The sequence below is a fragment of the Scyliorhinus canicula genome, chromosome 8, assembly GCF_902713615.1.
Source record: "Scyliorhinus canicula chromosome 8, sScyCan1.1, whole genome shotgun sequence".
Taxonomy (NCBI): domain Eukaryota; kingdom Metazoa; phylum Chordata; class Chondrichthyes; order Carcharhiniformes; family Scyliorhinidae; genus Scyliorhinus; species Scyliorhinus canicula.
The window spans coordinates 181,758,406-181,772,199 of NC_052153.1; the positions used below are offsets into that span (position 1 = coordinate 181,758,406).

Below are 13,794 nucleotides of genomic sequence, written 5' to 3' on the forward strand. Positions count from 1 at the left end.
GGCCGGGCTCTGGACAGGGTTGTATACTGGCACCCTTGGTGCCACCCAGGCACCATGGCGCTGCCAGCCTGACACCCTGGCAGTGCCACCTGGGTGTCTCCATGGCACTGTCAGTCTGCCCAGGTGGCACTGCCAGGCTGGCAACAGCATTGCCAGGGTTCCCTGGTGGCACCTTGCCTGTGCCGGGGATCAGATCCGTGTGTGCTCTGCCCTTATGAGGTGGGGTGTGTGGGGCTCGAGGCTCCCTTCATTGGCAAGTTGGGGTATCCGTAGGCCTTGGTGGGGGGGTTCAGAGATCGGGGCACCATGTAAAAATGGGACAAAGTGCGGCTCGGCGGGGCACTCCTCATTTAGGCCCAGAATGAAGCAGAGTCCTGTTTAATAGAGGGGTCGTTCTTGGCGCTGCAAGCACTGGGAAATACCCGGCTAAACACAGGACATGGGACTCTGTTTCATTTCCATTAAACCAGGCCCTTTATATTATCTTGAACACCTGCATTAAATATTTGGAGCTGGATTGAACAAACAGGAAATAGAAAGCTTTGTAACATTGTCCTCGATATTAAATGGGGGAGTGGGGAGGAAGCCCATTTGTGGTGACTGGGAGACATCAGAGAATACTGGGAAAGTGGAGGTGCTGCCGAGTTTAATGGCAAGGTGTAATCGTCATTTCTCTTTCCTTTCTTTGCTCCATTTCTTGCCCGACAGACAGGGAGGGTGACAGGATAGCCAGCTGCTGGGCGGGTGAAGCCTCTGGTCGAAGGCCACAGTGGTTGGTACCCGGCACCTGGGAGGCATTATGGGTTGGTCGGGGAAGGTGAGAACTTGGACCAGCAACTGAAATGGATGAGAGACAGAGAAACATCGTCAGGTTTGAAGGGGTTACATTATCGTTTATTCTTTCATGGGATGTAGGTGTCACTGGCAAAGCCAATATTTGTTGTCCACCCCTAATTGCCCTTGAAATAGTGGGCAGCACGGTAGCATGGTGGTTAGCATAAATGCTTCACAGCTCCAGGGTCCCAGGTTCGATTCCCGGCTGGGTCACTGTCAGTGTGGAGTCTGCACGTCCTCCCCGTGTGTGCGTGGGTTTCCTCCGGGTGCTCCGGTTTCCTCCCACAGTCCAAAGATGTGCGGGTTAGGTGGATTGGCCATGCTAAATTGCCCGTAGTGTCCTAAAAAGTAAGGTTAAGGGGGGTTGGGTTACGGGTATAGGGTGGATATGTGGGTTTGAGTAGGGTGATCATTGCTCGGCACAACATCGAGGGCCGAAGGCCCTGTTCTGTGCTGTACCGTTCTATGTCTAATAGTGGCTATTTCGGGGGGCAGTTGAGAGTCAACCACACTGCTGTGGGCCTGGAGTCACATGTAGGCCAGACCAGGTAAGGACGGCAGATTTCCTTCCCTCAAGGGCAGGAGTGAACCAGATGGGGTTTTTACAACAACAATTCGATGTTTCGTGGCCACCATTACTGAGGTTAGCTTTCAATTCCAAATTTATTTAGCTGAATTTAAATTCTAGCAGCTGCCGTGGTGGGATTTGAATCCACGTCCTACAGAGCATTAGCCGGGGCTTCTGGATTGCGAGGCCAGTGATGTTACCACTGCACCATCATCCCCTAAATGTACCAGACGATTTGCTTGTGGGACCGGGGGAAGCACACATTTTCCTCTCGACCCACAAGAAGTGCTATACAAAGCACTTTCCTGCTGAGTAATGCAGTTCCCACCTCACGTTAGTTGCCAGGTTTCTCCAGTCCTGGGATACCTGTGGTGATATGCATCTGTAAATACTGTAAATACAAAAGGGGTTAATGTAAATACACTACAACTAAGTAAACACTAGAGGGAGCACCAGAGAAGTCATGACATGCAGACATACAGCTAATGAACACATAGAATAGGACACGGCCAATGGGCAGTCAAGACACCCAGAGGTTACACTACCACAAGGGGGCATTACACAACCCATCTATAAGGACAGGGCACAATGCGCTATCTCTTTCCACAGACAGACATGTAGAGTAGGACATGGGCAGATCAGAAGCATCACACCCGCCACGTGGCTTAGAGCAGACTGGTTAGTTAGACTGAGTTACTGTGAGAGAACTGTGCTAATGGTTCAATAAATCACACTGAACTTACTTCAAAGTCTGGAGTATCTTTTGGTCAAAGCTGCATCGTGTTGCAGCCTGTGTTATCCCAGAGTAGATAACACAACAATACCCAGTTGGTCAGCCTTAAATTTGCCAAAAATATTTGATCCTGTAGCCATCTAAGATGGACACCAGTCTACAAAATGGAGAACCGCAAAGAATACAGGGAAAAACAGCCATAGTAAGGACACACAGCTTGCAGAAGCATTCAGCACTAAATGTTGGTCGTTCTAAGTTAGTGTGTTTAACACTCCTCCAATAGAGGCAGTGTGCTTAACACTCGTTTGGCTCTGTTTCTTATTTCTATGCTCTGGAGTCGCCAGGTGCCGTAAGAGACACCGTCACAAGTGCTAAGGTCAAGTTCAAGTCAATAAAGTCATACACCAATCAGTAAGTCCAAAACAATTAGAATTTATTATAACAATTATAATAAATACTCATGCACACGCTAAAAGACTAATACTTATCTAAGTAGGAACAAGCAAGGTCAGGGGACAAGGCCTTTGTTCCTTTCTGGCCTGCAACTTCTGTTCGCTAATAGTCGGCAAGAGTACAAGCAATGCCTGGGTCACGTAGCGATCGTTGTTTTGGCACTTACTTGTAGATGGCTGTTGCTCAACGGCCGGTGATGAAAGACAGGATCTGGAGGCTGGAGTCGGAGGCCAGAGTCAGGATGCAACAGGCCGAACCATGTGCGGGACATTCTTTTTATAGGTCCCCAGAGGTCCGTGCCCCTTGGGGCGGGCTCTCTCACCTGCTGGCGAATCGATTGGGTCTTTCCCAATCGATATGATTTGAACCCCCCTATCCTGGGGTTGTTTCTCGATGGCTGGGGCGGTTCCTAGGGCTCATTGTTCTGATTTCTCTGGCGCCATCCTGGCTGGGTAGCTATTGAAAAGTATCGATTGATACTTAAAATGTTTCTATTGTATCTGGGACTGGGCCGGTATCACCTCATTAGTATGCAGATCGTTTTCCTATTTGCCCCTTTGGCTGAGTTTCTGCAGCTGCCTTGAAACCGGTTTTTGTACGTGCTAAATGCTAAATGCTTATGCAAGCTGTGTGTCCTTACTATGGCTGTTTTTCCCTGTATTCTTTGCGGTTCTCCATTTTGTAGACTGGTGTCCATCTTAGATGGCTACAATCCTTATTAATGTGAGCGACTTGCGTCTTCACAGGGGGTAACTTAGATGACCTTAAACTCACAGTGGTTAAAATTGAAGCAGATGCATTGGTGGTGGGTCAGATTTGGGTCATGGCAAATGTGACGATTTACTACTAATCCGACTCCAGGGGAGATATTAATTCTGCCAATTATCTTGCAACAACAACCATTGACTGCCATGATTTGGAAAGGTTATGGTGGAACAATTAAGAGACCACCTCCGATTCCTTTTTATCTTGTGAATGCACATTCGGCAGAAAGAACTTCCAGTGACAGATATAGATGCATCCAGAACAGCCTCTGCTTGACATGCAAACAAGGCTCTGTTTCAATCCCTTACATAGTCAACAACAGGACCAACTTGCATTCCTATAGCGCCTTTAACACAGTCAAATGAATTATTAAGCGGGGCTAAATTATAGAAACTGAGCCACAGAAGGAAATATTAGGAAAAGTGTATAAACGTCCCTTCAAAGAGGTAGGTTATAAGCAGTGACTTGAAGGACAGAGAAGTAAACAGGTGGAGAGGTTTATGGAGGGAACACCAGAGATTAGTGACTAGATAGGTCTATAGATCTATTAGTTGAACATTAGTCGTGGGCTTCAGCAGTCAACAAAGAGTTATGAAAGGGAAATTACGGTTAAGAAGGCTGTTAGAGTTTTTTGAGGATGTAATTAGCAGAATAGATAAGGGAGAACTGGTGGAGAAGATATATTTAGATTTTCAAGACACTTTTGGGAAAGGCCCCACACAAGAAGTAAACAAATTAGAGCTCACGTAATTCGGGAAAATATACTGGCATGGATTGGGAACTGGATAACAGACAGAAAACAGGGAGCAGGATTAAGTGGATCATTTTCAGGTTGGCCAGTTGTGACTATTAGTGTACGAAAGGATTAGTGCTCAAGCCCCAGCTATTCACAGCTATGTCCATGATTTGGATGTGGGGATTAAATGTAATATTTCCAAGTTTGCAGATGACACAAAACTGGCTGTGATTTGTGAGGATTGGATTGGATTGGATTTGTTTATTGGATTGGATTTGTTTATTGTCACCTGTACCGAGGTACAGTGAAAAGTACTTTTCTGCGAGCAGCTCAAACAGCTCAGGGTGCAAAGACACTTCAAAGGGACGTGGGCAAAAATGTATTTGGCAAATAGAATGTAACGTGGAGAAATGAAAGGTTAACCACTTTGGTCGGATAAACAGAAATGCAGATTATATCTTAAATGGTCAGAGATCGGGGATTATTGAACTTCAAAGGAACTTGGATGGCCTAGTTCCTGAGTCACTGAAGGCTAACAAGCAATTCAGAAGACAAAGGGTATGTTAGCTTTTATTATAAGAGAAGTTGAGTCCAGCAGTAAAGTCTGCAATTATACAAAGTGAGACTACACCTGGAGTATTGCGTACAGTTTTTGGTCTCCTTACCTAAGGAGAGATGTTCTTGTCATGAAGGGAGTGCAATGAATGTTCACCACACTAATTCCCAGGATGGTAGGGTTGTCCTCTGAGGAAATATTAAATAGCCTAGGCCTTTATTCTCTGGAGTTCAGAAGGGTAATGAGGTGATATCATTCAAACATATAAAATTCTTACAGGGCTTGACAGCGTAGATGCAGGAAGGATATTTTCCTTGGCTGGTGGGGTCTAGAACCAGGGGGCACAGTCGTAGAATAAGGGACAGGACATTTAGGACTCAGATGAGGAGGAATTTCTTCATTCAGAAGGTGGTGGATCTTTGGAATTCACTGTCAAAGGGATGTGGAGGTTCAGTCCTGAAGTATGTTCAGAATTGAGATTGATAGGTTTCTACACATGAAAAACATCAAGGGATACATGGATAGTGCAGGGAAATGGTGTTGAATAGAAGGTCAACTACGATCTCAATGAATGGCGGAGTTGACTCGAAGGGCTGCATGGCCTACTCCCGCTCCTATTCTTATGTTCTTCTAGTTGAAGGCATGGCCACCAATTGTGCAGTTTTGGAAATGAAGGGTGCGCTGGAGGCCAGCATTGGAAGGATGGGTTGTAACAGAGGAGGATATTACAGAATTAAGGAGACCATTGGACCTATGATATCACCATAGAAGTTTAAGAATTTGAATTCAGTTTCTATCAATAAATCTGGAATAAGGAATTGGTAATTTGTCAGATACTTCTAAATACCTACTCATTTATTAATGATCTTTTGGCTCTGCTCTTCTTACCTGGTCTGACCAAAACCACCAAAATTGTTGACTATTCAATGCTCTCTGAAGTGATTCAGAAGGCCACTCAACGGTATCAAGCCATCAGTTTTTCAAGAGCAGCTAGGGTTAGGCAATAAACGCAAACATTGGCAACAATGCCATATCCCGAGAATGAAACAAAAATAGCTGAAAATGGGGACAGGCTGTCAAAGTTTTTCATCTTGCACTCATCAGGACAGATGGAAGAATACTAACTGGAAAGGGAACAACAATTTATACTGCATGAGAAGAGGTCGCTAATTGGCTGGCAAGTGCATTCTGATTGGTAGAGGGTTTGCCATGAGAAATGCGCCAGGGAATAGTTAAAAACAAAGAACAATGCAGTACAGGAACAGACCGTTCGGCCCTCCAAGCTTGTGCCGATCATGTGTCCTATCTAGACCAACCATCTGTGTCCTTCTATGCCGCGTCTGTTCATGTGCCTATCCAGATAAGTCTTGAAGGTCCCTACTGTAACTGCCTCAACCACCTCACTTGGCAGTGCATTCCAGGCCACCACACCCTCTGTGTAAACAATTTCCCCCTCCTCTGAGGGGGTCACCTTGACCTTGTGCCTCCTTGGAATTGTCATTTCCACCCTGGGAAAAGCCTCCAACTGTTCACCCTATCTGTACCCCTCATAATTTTATAAACTCCTATCGGGTCGTCCCTCAGCCTCCGTCTCTCTACGGAGAACAATCCCAGTTTATTCAAAATCTCCTCACAGCTAATACCCTCCATACCAGGCGACATTGTGGTAAACCTTTTCTGTACTCTCTCCAAAACCTCCAAGTCCTTCTGGTCGTGCGGTGACCAGAATTGCACACAGTATTCCAAATGTGGCCTAACCAACATTCTATATAACTGTAACATAGGGGTTGGTTTAGCACAGGGCTAAAGAGCTGGCTTTTAAAGCAGACCAAGGCAGGCCAGCAACACGATTCAATTCCCATACCAGCCTCCCCGAACAGGCACCGGAATGTGGCGACTAGGGGCTTTTCACAGTAGCTTTATTTGAAGCCTACTTGTGACAATAAGCGATTTTTATTTCATTTAATTTCACAATTTTTGAGCTTTAATACTCAATACCCCGTCCTATGAAGGCAAGCATGCCATATGCTTTCTTTACCACCATTTCCACCTGTGCTGCCACTATTAAGGATCTGTGGACCCTTTGCTTAAATTTAAACCAGGCAAGTCGACTCCAATTGATCAAAGACATTGACATGGAGAAGAAACCAGGGAATGGCTGTCCCCCAAAGCTTTCATTTAATTGGTACAGGTGCAAAATGTGGACATGCTCCTTCTGTCTGCAAAGGGCTGGGGCCTGCATGTGAATCTATTTGGCTTCTAGCACACATTTGTGAGCTACACTGCCAGCACAAATGATAACATCAAATTGGTTGTCAGTGCAGTTAAAAATAAAATGCTGCCCCATGGAGTGATCCTTTATTGAGTCATCTTGGGTCAAACATATTTGGGCTTATGGCGCAATCAATCTTCTCCATTTTCCTCCTTAAGGAATGAAGGGTTACCAAAGAATTGATGGATTGACCTACCCAAGCTGGAACTGAGATAAATCAACAATTACAACTAGATGCGACATTGATATCATTCCTTTAACATAGTAAATTGTTCTAAAGTGTTTGGCAGGTTGGATCAGACAACACCTGACACCAAACTACATCGGGAAAAATTAAGAAACAACCAAAAACTTGACCAAAGATGTATGTTTTAAAAAGAGAGAAAAAAAGGCTTGCATCTGCATCTTTCAGGACCCCTAGATTCCTCACCACCAATTAAGTCATTTTTACACTGGAGTGACTGAATGAAATGAAATGAAATGAAAATCGCTTATTGTCACGAGTAGGCTTCAATGAAGTTACTGTGAAAAGCCCCTAGTCGTCACATTCCGGCGCCTGTTCTGGGAGGCTGGGACGGGAATTGAACCGTGCTGCTGGCCTGCCCTTGGTCTGCTTTAAAAGCCTGCGATTTAGCCCAGTGTGCTAAATCAGCCCCAGTGTAGGAATGTAGGATAATCAAAAAGAAAATGCTGGAAAATGTCAGCAGGTCCGGCAGCATCTGTAGCGAGAGAAAAGAGCTAATGTTTCGAGTCCAGAAGACCCTTTGTCAAATCTGGACAAGCTGAATGTAGGAGCACAGTAGGGCAGTGGTTAGCACTGTTGCTTCACAGCACCAGGGACCCGGGATCGATTCCCGGCTTGGGTCACTGTCTGTGCGGAGTCTGCACGTTCTCCCCGTGTCTGCGTGGGTTTCCTCCGCGCACTCCAGTTTCCTTCCACAAATCCCGAAAGAGGTGCTTGTTAGATGAATTGGACATTCTGAATTTTCCCTCCGTGTACCTGAACAGGCGGCGCAATGTGGCGACGAGGAGATTTTCACAGTAACTTTGTTGCACTGTTAATGTAAGCCTACTTGTGACACGAATAAAGATCATTATTAGAAACTGGCAACTTTTAATTTCCAAACATTTCAGATACTATAATGATTGGATGATTGATTTACACGTGGGCGACCATAAGACGATAAAACATAGGAGCAGAATTAGGCCACTCAGCCCATCGAGTCTGCTCTGCCATTCAATCATAGCTGATATTTTTCTCATCTCCATTCTCCTGCCTTCTCTCCATAACCCCTGATCCCCTTACTGATCAAGAACCTTTCTATCTGTGTCTTAAAGACACTCAGTGATTTGGCCTCCTAAGCCTTCTGCGGCAAAGAGTTCCACAGATTCCCCACCCTCTGGCTGAAGAAATTCCTCCTCATCCCTGTTTAAAAGGATCGTCCCTTTAGTCTGAGAGATGAAAATCTATCCCTTTCTATTTCACTTCCGATTTCTAGCACTCCTTCTGTCAATTTATTGAGGTAAATGCAATTAAAATCATGAGAATTGTCCAGATGTCACAATGCTGCTGCTGAGTGTTATTTCCTTGCCGCACACTCTCCTGTGGTAGCAAGTTCCACGGTCTAATAACTCATTAGGCAAAACGTTTCTCCCGAATTCCCTATTGGATTATAACTACGGTTTCTATTGCTGCTCTCACTCGCAAGTGGGAACATCTTATTAAAGCCTCTCAGAATCTTTAAAACCTCTTTTAAGTCACCCTTTCAGGCTTCTTGTTTCGAGAGAATGGTGCTGTAAAGATGCACTTTCACAGACTTCATTCATGAAAACAAAAGGCATTTATCAATAAGACTGTACAGCAGTCACTTGCCTCTTGCCAAAGTCAGCTTCTTACCATGAGGTAATTTCACATTCTGAGTCCCGATTGGCTGCACGGGCCATGTGACCTTTACTCTGCTGTGTTGCCCTTAAAGGGATAATCGCCACAGGTGCACAGCCTCTTCAACCACGACAGACCTCACCCCTCGGTTTTGGCATCGTAAGATATGGAAGCAGGAGAAAGCCATTCATCCCTTTGAACCTGGTCTACCATTCAATGAGATCACGATAGGTCTTCGACCTCAGATTCTTTTTATCCCCATATCCTTTCATCTGCGTGTCCAACAAATTATTATTCCCCTAAATTCTTTGCATCTTCTACAGCGCCTTGGAATCAAAGCCTTACTAGGTAGGCCAAGCTGTGTGAAACTATCCATTATTTAGGTGTTCAAGAGCAGGGCGGTTTTGAGACAGAAACCTGAACCCCTGGGCACAAATGCAGCATTACATTTCAATCAATCGAATTGCTGGTCCATGGGATTTGCAGATGCCCTGGCAGCCTCATGCTGAGAGGCGTTGCTTAGAACTAGTTTTCCTCATTGATTACCAGTTATCACATGATGTGTTAAATTAGCTCTGCGCCTCTACAGTCTTCACACCCACCAGCTCCAATCCACATTGGGAACACAATATTTTTATCGACTGTTGTAATTGAACTGCTACTCCCATAGAATTAAAGTGACACAACGTCCATAACTTCCACTGAATAATTTACAACCAATTATGATCCTTTGAAATTTTAATGCGAGACAGCTGCAGTGGCGGCCCTTAAGACTCATTGGGTGGGATTCTCACCTACCTGGCGGGGCGGGCCGTACTGGCGCCGAGGAGTGGCGTGAACCACTCCGGTGTCGGGCCGCCCGGAAGGAGCGGAATCCTCCACACTTTCAGGGCCTAGACCGGCACCGGCAGCGGGGTTGGCGCCGCGCCTGCTGGCATGGAAGGGCTTGGCGCTGCGCCAACCAGCTCCGAAGGGCCTGCGCCGGCCGGCGCCAGTTGGCTCATGCGCGGCAGCGCCAGCGTGGGCTGGCATCATCCCAGCGCACGCGCAGAGAGGTTATTCTCCGCGCCGGCCATCGCGGAGGTTGATAGCAGTCGGCGCGGAGAGAAAGAGTGCCCCCACGGCACATGCCCGCCTACAAATTGGTCGGCTCCGATCGCGGGCCAGGCCACAGTGGGGGCACCCCCTGGGGCCAGATCCCCCCTCGCCGCCCCCCCCCCCCCTCCCCGAGGACTCTGCACGTCGCCCGTAGAGCCAGATCCCGCTGGTATGGACGTGGTTTGATTTACGCCGGCGGGACCGGCTGAAAATGGGCGGCCACTCGGCCCATCGTGGGCCAGAGAATCGCCGTAAGGGCCACTGTCAGTGGCCGCCGACTGGCGCGGCACGATTCCCGCCCCTGCCAAAACCCTGGTGCCGGAGAATTTGGCACCCGGCGGGGGCGAGATTCACGCCCCCCTCCTCCCCCAGCGATTCTTCAGCCCAGCCCGGGGGGGGGGGGGGGGGGGGGGGGGGGGGTCAGAGAATCCTGCCCAATGTGTGGTTTAATGAGAGACTCTGTCCTTCTCTCTCTCTCTCTCTCTCTAGAAGTCTGCACAACACTATGGTGGCAGGTTTAAGCCAGATATCTGCAGAGTGGGATGGAGAGTTGACACTGCCATGAGTGCTAACAGGACCTGGCATTGATGGGCCGAATGGCCTCCTTCTGCACTGTCAATTCTATGATTATATGATTCTCTTCTGGTAGCTGCAACGCCCTGGCCCAGGCAACGACCTGGCGAACCTCCTCTGCACCCTCCTTAGTGACAAGATGCCTACATAAAGGTTGCTCAATACGTCCAAGTTTGAACTTTTTCTAAACAGCATATTTTTTTTTTAAAAAGCACACAATTGAGAAAATTAAGAAACATCTTGGCTGCTGAATCAATATGACATTCTTGGCAGCACAGGCTTTTAAGAATTCATGTACACATTGTGTTGTACTGGCTGGTTGAACTTTACATCCTGCGGAGGCTCCCACTGATTAAGAATCACGTTTAGCTGAAGTGCCCCCAATTAACATGCTTCCTGAAAAGCCAAGGCTGCCATCTCCATCAGACAGGTTGACAGCCGGCTAGGAGACAGTGAGGTTAGCTCCCAGCTGGGGCGATCTTACTTGGACCAGATTTTCCGCGCCTGCCTTCATGCATTCCCAAACGTCCCAGAGGGGGCCCGTGTAGCATTAGCCGGGGTCACAAGTTCCCGGCTGGTGCGCCAGTCTCGCAGACATTTCAATTCATTATTAATCTCAGGCACAAGATAGTCATTGTTGAAAGAGCTGGGATAACAGCATAATTAAATTAGATAGATTCATCTAAAGTATCCTTATTCCTGTGCTCCTAACGAAACACGCTTTCATTTGGCAATGGCGTAAATAAATAATGATATTTATTATGGAAGAAGAAAATAACATGGTGGGATCATTGCAAATTTAGCAAAACTATTTGGACTTCTGTGCTAATAACTAAGCATGTTTTATCTGGCAGTGGTGTTAATAAATGATGATATTAATAATGGAAAAATTAACAAAATGTGGGATAATTGCATTATTCATAACATGGATTAAAATGTATCCAAACCAGGGGCACCTTCAGCTTTTGCCTGTCCATCCCACTGAACACCTCCAGGATAGAGCTCCATCCGTGGTAATATGGTCAAGGTCACTTCAACCCCCGTCGACCGCGGTGGCCACTGGCTGCATAACTGAAGGCTATCGCTAATAGGGAATTGGAAATGTTAGTCACGTGAGCGCTTCACAGCTTCCAAGTGGATTCCCATGGGTAGATGTGCCATGTTGCAGGCGGGTGCTACTGCCTGATATCCCAATCAGACTGTGAGGCCTGGAGATTTTGCCTGAATACAGGGGCTTCAACACGTAGGGGCATCAGCCAACAATCACCAAACACCCAAAAGCTGGGCCTCAGCATTGGGGACATCCCCGCGACCAGACGGTGTGCTTGGATCGGGAGTGAACCTGCTTCCGATCCAAATACTGTCCCCGATGGAGGTTTGGGGTCCAGTGCTCAGGGGCCCGTCTGTGGCCGGAGGGTGCACGTGCAGGACAGGGTCCCCCGGCACAACCTGCTTATTGGATGGCACCCTGAGAGATGGCACGGAATGTAATGGTAGGGGTGGGTGTAAGACATAACCGGTTATTGCTCTCTCGCCTTCTCAATTCTTTGCAGATATCACATTATGGATGATATTGTTGACTCCACAGCAGGTGCCCTGACAGTGGCGGTGACTGTCCAGGCTGCCAGATAATGCCAGCCTCAACAGAGGCTCGAGATGGCAGCCCGTCTGCAGTGCCCCCCCCCCCCCTACCCACACCCTTAGGTCCTGGCCACTCATCAGACCAGGGAGGGACCCAGGGGGAGGCCGGCGACGCCCGAAGGTACACAGGCACTGCTGGTCTTTTGAAGAAATGATGGACAGCATGTGCTGCAGGAGGCTCCGCCTCAACAGGGGATGGCGCGGCACCTGTGACATGTCCTTGCGGACTTGCCATCATTTGGAGGAGGAGGATACCCGATCCTGGCGGCCATCAAGGTCCCCGCAACCTTAAAACGCCTTGGGTTCATTCCAGCACTAAAGCGGAGACTTGTGCAACATATCCCAACCAACAGTCCACATCTCATCCGTGAAGCCGCGGACACCCTGTTTGCCCGGGAAGCTGACTACATAAACTTTGATCTGGGCCAAGCCCATCAAAATGTCCAGGCAGCAGGATTCGCCATCATCGCCCGGATGTTCCAGGTCCAGGGGCTAATGGACCTTGTGCACACCGGGGCGGATGGGCGGTGGGTTTTGAGGGGAGCAGAGGGGTGGGTGCAGGCAGGTCCACTGTGAAGATTAACGTGACAGAGGCTTCACAGGTATCTGGTGTAACGTGTTTTAATTGTGAACATTCGAAACCCCCATTGCCCCTAGCTACGGGTGGTCTCCCCCCCCCCCCCCCCCCCCCCCCCCCCCCCCCCCCCCACCCCACTTGCCACTCAGTGATCCTCTATCACCTTAAGCTTCCGTGCTCTGTGCTACGTCTCGGTGTGTCCCCAGAATGCACATCAGAGGTGGAGGCAGCCCTGTGGCCTTTGATGGCCTTGGAGGGCATCCTCTTGGGAGTCTGGAGCCAGAGGGCCTTGGCTGGTTTACCGGTGTCACTGGCATCGCCGTGTCACCCCGTTCTGCTCGCTGACCAAGATATGCGCTGATGTCAGGAGGGGGGGGATTCAGGTGAGGTGCAGCGCGTCATCCTCTCCATGGTGGCAGGCACCGGATCGGCCTCCTGGGGGTCCCTCCTCTCAAATGGTGCCTCGAGGGTCCTGGGGATTGCCACCAGACTGACAGGCAGCTACAGTGTGCTCCAGAGGCCTCTGCATAATTCGGCTCTGCACGCTCTGGCGCCTCCCAGTTGTCTGCACCATGGTATTGACACCTTCAGTGATGCGCCTTAGGCTCTGGAGTGCCTTGGCAATGTCCACCTGCACTAGGGACATGTCCCTCAGTGACTGAGACATGCTATCGAAGTCCTCAGCCATTGCCGACACAGACTGAGCCATGCCTTAGACAACACCACTCAAGACGTGAACGTCGTGCTCCAGGTTTTCTGCGGTGGTCGCCACCCTAGTAGTGTTGCCCTTGGTGCAATGTATTGCCGGCACCATCACTAATTGGCTATTCACTTGCCAGAGTGTCATTGACATCCTTTCCTGAATGTCATGGCTGTACCCTGGCGTCTGTATCAGCTCCGGGACCACCTTGCCCAGAGGCTCTGCATCTGACTCCGACTCAGTTCGGTCCTGGAATGCAGCAGTCTTCCGACTGCTGTCTCCCTTGGATGTTCCTGCCCCCATCTGATGTGCATCAGCAACTGTGTGGTGCCCACCAGATTGTGCCCCAGACGCCTGTCCACCAATGTCGCCCAGCAAGGTGTGTGTTTGTGCGCTGGTGGACGGT

General features: G+C 48.5%; 1 protein-coding gene across 4 annotated transcripts in view; it reads right to left on the reverse strand.

Moving 5' to 3' along the window:
* Nucleotides 1-13,794, reverse strand: part of galntl6 (polypeptide N-acetylgalactosaminyltransferase like 6) — a 1,408,929-nt gene that overhangs the window by 101,426 nt on the left and 1,293,709 nt on the right. The gene's annotated exons all lie outside the window — the stretch shown is intronic.